We start from the raw sequence: 5,469 nt of genomic DNA, 5'->3' as shown, positions 1-5,469 counted from the left end.
CCAATCCCAGCAAAATCTCTGATAGTATACCAAACCTTTTCAAACATCACTTCATCTGGTGTTGTGATCACCTTTTCATCCTCAAAGCTCCAAAAGAAAACTAGAGAAAAGCGGTTTGCTGGCTGGTATGTGATGGATTAATGTTTGTCTCATTTGAGTAAGTTGCAAAGTGTAAGATATTGTACAGATGCTATATAAGATTTGAGTAAGTTGCAAATTGATGGATTAATGTTTGTCTCATTTGTCTCAGACTAATAGCTCTAAAAAGCCAAAAATAATGTTTCAAGGGTAAAGAAGATTGTTGTGTGAAAAGATGAAATTGCCTTGCAACAATGAAAAACCAAAAAACTTATGATGGAATTGTTTGACGTGCTTTTGAATCTAACACAGAGGTATTATTGCAACATCCTTTTGAATTTTTTTAACAAATTTTTTCATACGTCCATTTTTTTTCCTAACAACCTACCTGAATGCAGAATCCTATGATGCTTCTACCTACCATTAACAAAGCATTTGCAGAGCTAGTTGTGGATATTGATTACCCCATTGGTAATTAGGAAATTGCTATTGTGGATGAATATCTAAGGTGCAGCTTGAATTTTCTAGAGCTTTTCAATTCCATTGGTTCCTTTCTTGCATATCTTGGCCAAGCTCGGCTTCCGCTAGCTCATGTTTTAAGCCTTGTGGAGAATTCAGTGTCTTCTGCAATAGAGCATCTGAAACCAATTCACCAAGAAGTATTGACAAGGATTTCGGGAAAGGTAAAACTAAGGAAGACGCTAAAGAAAAGTTTTACTCTGGCAAGGAATGAGTTATTCATGAATCTTTAATAGCCATGAAGAGCATAGGATTCTGGGTATGTGGGATTGTGCTATCTAGTTTATGCAGTGATGGTAAGCCATACTTGGAGATGAGAAAATCAGTTGGTGGTTGGTTTTTTCTTCACTTGTTGAATTAGATTCCACCCTATATGAGATTATTATGAAGAAAGGGGCAATCTTAAAGGAGATAAAGTAACTGAACGATGTAGTGGCTTGCCTTCTTGCTTTCTTGCTTCCTTGGCCATTAGGAAACATAGCAAAGTGGTGGAAGAATTGCAACGAAAGTTGGAGATATCAGAGAAACTATTAAAGGAATTGCATAAGGAGGTGGATCATCTTTTCTCTGAGGTTTTAGATGGAAGAAATAAATTGGTTGATTTCCTTCAAGATTGGAAACAATAGTGATGAGTGTATGAAAGTGTATTCTAAATACTCTATTATTGGACTAAAATACTAAAATGTGAATAGAAATAATAGGAATTAATATGTATTCTTGAATTAAGTTTCTATTTACTTTGGAATACTTCTGAGCAGATTTTTATATTTAATTTCAGAGTCTATAAAAAAACAAGTCTAAACCCAGTCAAATTCAAAGGACTTTCAAGTGGGCAAGACGTTGAAACAACTTAAGAACTTTTAACGAGTGTAGGACTCTTCAAATAAGGATAATGATGCGGTTTAAGAGTAATTCGGATCAAGAGAAAAAGTCAGTCTGAAATTCGCTAGAAGACATAACCTATACATACTTTAGTATTTTGATCAAAACTTTCCGTTCAAATATCGGATTGATGCGGTTCTTAATGCGTTGGAAAACTATCTTAAAGGGCTACAAAGTTATATCTAATACATATTTCCAAATTCAATCTCCTGAAGCACGTACGTGGCTGCCAAATTGAGTCCTAAAATTTAGACGATTTTATATGCGGGAATATGAAAGACATTAGGGTTTTTTTCCTACCCTATATAAGTATTTCATTAGCACGAAATTGGGGGTTAACAAATGGGAGATGACTCAATTCTGAAGAGGGGGAGAAGAAATTAATTTTCATGGCCGCTGTTTGCTTTATTTTTCTCTTGAGATTTTTGTTGTCCATTATATTTATGGGTAACTAATTCTGAAATAGGGGTAGGGATGAACTTGCACGTTAGTAGGGCTATTTATATTTGTTTCCTGAGTATATTGTCGTTGTTGAATTTTCTTAATAGTGATAATAATTTACATATTTTAAAAGTGGTGAATGATTTTTCAAAGGGTTACATTTGATTTAATCTTGGAAATTCTGGGAATTGAGTTTCCAATTGAGTTATTCAATAAATTAAGAATAATTAAAATACCAGATTTGTGCAAGGGATTCTCGACGCTTTACTGTTTATCAAATTTGAGTATGTTTTCCATTAATCACTTTACTTCACTTTGATTTGCATTTAAAATTAATTTTTGTTCTCCATTAATCATTTTATATTTTTCTTTCATTTCTTTGTTCCTTCTACTATTCTTTTAATTTTTTTGTCTATAGAATCGACACCCCAAAACTGTGTTACAACTACCGCATTATTCTTTGGGCGTAATCAAATTTTGACGCCATTGCCGAGGAGACGGTAGAAGAATTGCTAGATAGGTTTTTATTTCAGCAGTTTGAAAAGGCAGTAACTTCGTTCCCTCTTTTAGCTTGCTGCATTATTATTTTTTTTCTTTCTTTTCATAGTATTTTTAATTTTTAGTATTTTGTTACCTTGCATGCACAGATATAGAGACACCTTGGGTAGATTTGCTTGTAGGCCTGTGAACGAGTCAGAATCAAGTTTTTTTAAATCTTTTATTTGACGATTCATCTAATCCCGAAGAAATAAGTTAACATGAAGATCAACCCATTAGAACTCTTCATGATTACCTCTACCATACACGCACAGCCATACCATCATTCATCATGTTTCTAGTTAATACTCACCAACTGGATTTTAAACAGGGATGATATAGTTACTCCCTAATTTTCATGGTTTGGAAAATAAAAATCCATATGTGCACATTAGAGAGTTTGAGGAAGTAGTTGCGACTTATCATAGTCAAAATGCAACTGATGACGTGAGATTTAAGTTCTTTCCTTTTTCTTTGAAGGATAGAGCTAAGAGTTGTTTATACTCACTGAGATCCCGATTCATCGGGTCATGGAGTGAGATGACTCAGGTCTTCTTTAATAAATACTTCCCCCAATATAAGACCAACGCATTAAAAAGGTAAATATCCACATTTGCACAAAAGGGCAATGAGACTTTGTATCAGTCTTGGGAGAGATTTAAGGAGTTGTTAAGTATGTGTCCTCACCACGGGTATCAGAATGACGCTTAGTGAGCTATTTTTATGAGGGACTTACACCTAGAGAGCGTCAATTTGTGGAAACGATGTGTAATGGTGAGTTCTTACATAAAGATCCTAATGAGGCCATAGAATACCTCAATGAACTTGTTAAAAAAGCTTACACTTGGTGTAACAGCCCGCTAGAAATTCATTGGTAGAATTTCTATTGACTTTAGGAATCTCGTAAAAGCTCCATAAGTTTTTACGAATCGACCAATCGCATAGGTTTTAGTCTATCAACATAGTCAGTGTTATCACTCACGATGGTGCTAGAAATATGAGTTTTATTTATTTGAGGTGGTTAGAAGTGTCAGAATGCATTATGGTCTACGCCATTAGACTCAGTTGATTATTTAGGATTTTATGGCGCAATAGCCTATTTTCATAATTCCGGACGAAACGTCTGTTGGAAATTGTGAAATTATTTTTAGGGGCACTTCGAGGTTGAATTTCGGTAAAATATTTTCAATACAGGTTAATATGAATATTTAGGGATTTTTAGTGTTAAGTTTATGATTCACTTTTTCGAAGTGAATAGTAACCTCGGTAAGCGCACCAATTGTAGTGTTTCAAAATCAAAGTGTGGAATATCCAAATTAGGTTAGACAAGTTTTATTTGGACACTTGGCAAGATTTTAGCCACACATAGTAAATGGTATTAGACACTTGGCACAAAGAAAAACCATTAGATAGATTTGTGAAGGAATCAAGGTGTGAGATCATGCCACCTAAGCAAAAATGTGTTTCATCTGTTCAACCAAATTGTGCCAAACGAAAGAGGGTTTCAACCCTAGCAAAACCCTAAATGGTTGGAATCCAATTGAAACCCCAAAAGCTTGGTTGAAACCAAAACCCTAAATGGTTTTCCCAAACCCTAAAGTTGGTCTCCAAACCCTTTTTAACCCGATTTCTAGCATTGTGTTTAATCACTTGATTAAATCACTTCCACATGTTATTAATTAATCAAATCCTTGTTATGACATCATTATTCAACCTTTTAAACCTTGAAAATTTGATTGGGCCAAGAAAAATTGATTTTGGGCTTGATAGCATCTCAAACCCTAACCAAACCCCCTTTAAACCCCAAATTGAAGCCCACTTGGTGGGGCCCACCAAGGCCCACGAAATTGGCCACCTTGGCAAAGCTTCTTGGAGAAGTTTCCTCCCCCACATGGCAGACCATCCACTACCATTGGCTGCACCCAATAGTGCCTTGATGTGAAGGAGAAATCCACTCCATCAACCTCCATCTTTCACAGCTGCTGCAGGTAGTCTCTGCCCCTCTCTATTCTCCACTTTATGTCACATAGCCACCTCCAATCAAGGGTCATTCAAGCTCATAACTTCCCCCTCCATAAGTATAAAGTCGTGCAAGACACACTTCTCTCCATTTTATCACTTCTTTCCCCCATTCTTAGAGAGAAACCCAAAAGAGCTCTCTCGGGCAGATTTCTGGGTCTTTTTGTGTGGCTATTTATGATCCTTTGTAAGTATTATCTCACGATGACTCCTTCACATAAGTTGTTTTTCTTTGAGTCTAGTTTCTGTGGATATATTATTAGTATTATTCCATGCTCATTTGTTTGGTCAAAAGTATTTTTAACCATGGAAAGGTCATTCTGGGCGTGAAACTGGAGAGTATGTCATGCTTTGGAAGTTTTGACCAAGCTAATGGACATATCTTCGTCCGAAAATTTTATGGAGTGTTGTTAACATGTGTTTATGAATGTTAATTGAGGTTTTGTTGCTTGGATAAAGCTTTTAATGATAGATTTTCTTAGAGTTAGAAACTTGAAAACTGGAAGTGGAAAAACAGTTTCTGTTTTGTAAAAGTTTGAATATTTCGTGGTTTAATCTTATTCCAAAGGCTTTGATATTTTTATATGATGATCCTAAGCCTCTTATATACATGTTAGGATGTTATTTCGAAGATATTTAGTATTAGTTTTAAACATATGATTTTCTATGCAAGAGGATTTCGGTTAGGCCTAAACTTTGATGTTTTTGAGTTAGATCCATGTTTTATTAAATTTTAGCCATGTGATTTTAAGTTTGATGGTTGGATCTTCTTTTGGACACATTTTTAAACCATGTGATGTGTTAGTTTAAAGATCACATGTCTTTAAGCCATGGATCAAGAGATTGATCATAGTTAGTTGGGAAAATCAGTTTCTGTTTTGGACTAAGTTTAAAACTAAAAAAAAAAAAAACTCCAAAGTGTTGTTTTGTGATTTTTGGTGAGTTTTGTTTAATGATTTAAAGCATGTTTGATCTTAGGATGATTTTATGAAT

General features: G+C 34.9%; 1 non-coding gene across 1 annotated transcript; it reads right to left on the bottom strand.

Annotated features, from left to right (window-relative positions):
• Window positions 1–3,044: 3,044 nt before the first annotated feature.
• On the bottom strand, window positions 3,045–3,152 carry LOC121268739. Its single transcript, XR_005941249.1, has one exon. It is a non-coding gene; the product is annotated as a small nucleolar RNA R71 (small nucleolar RNA).
• Window positions 3,153–5,469: the final 2,317 nt, after the last annotated feature.

This window comes from Juglans microcarpa x Juglans regia, chromosome 5S (genome assembly GCF_004785595.1).
Source record: "Juglans microcarpa x Juglans regia isolate MS1-56 chromosome 5S, Jm3101_v1.0, whole genome shotgun sequence".
Lineage (NCBI taxonomy): Eukaryota > Viridiplantae > Streptophyta > Magnoliopsida > Fagales > Juglandaceae > Juglans > Juglans microcarpa x Juglans regia.
This window is presented reverse-complemented; position numbering and strand designations above follow the sequence as displayed.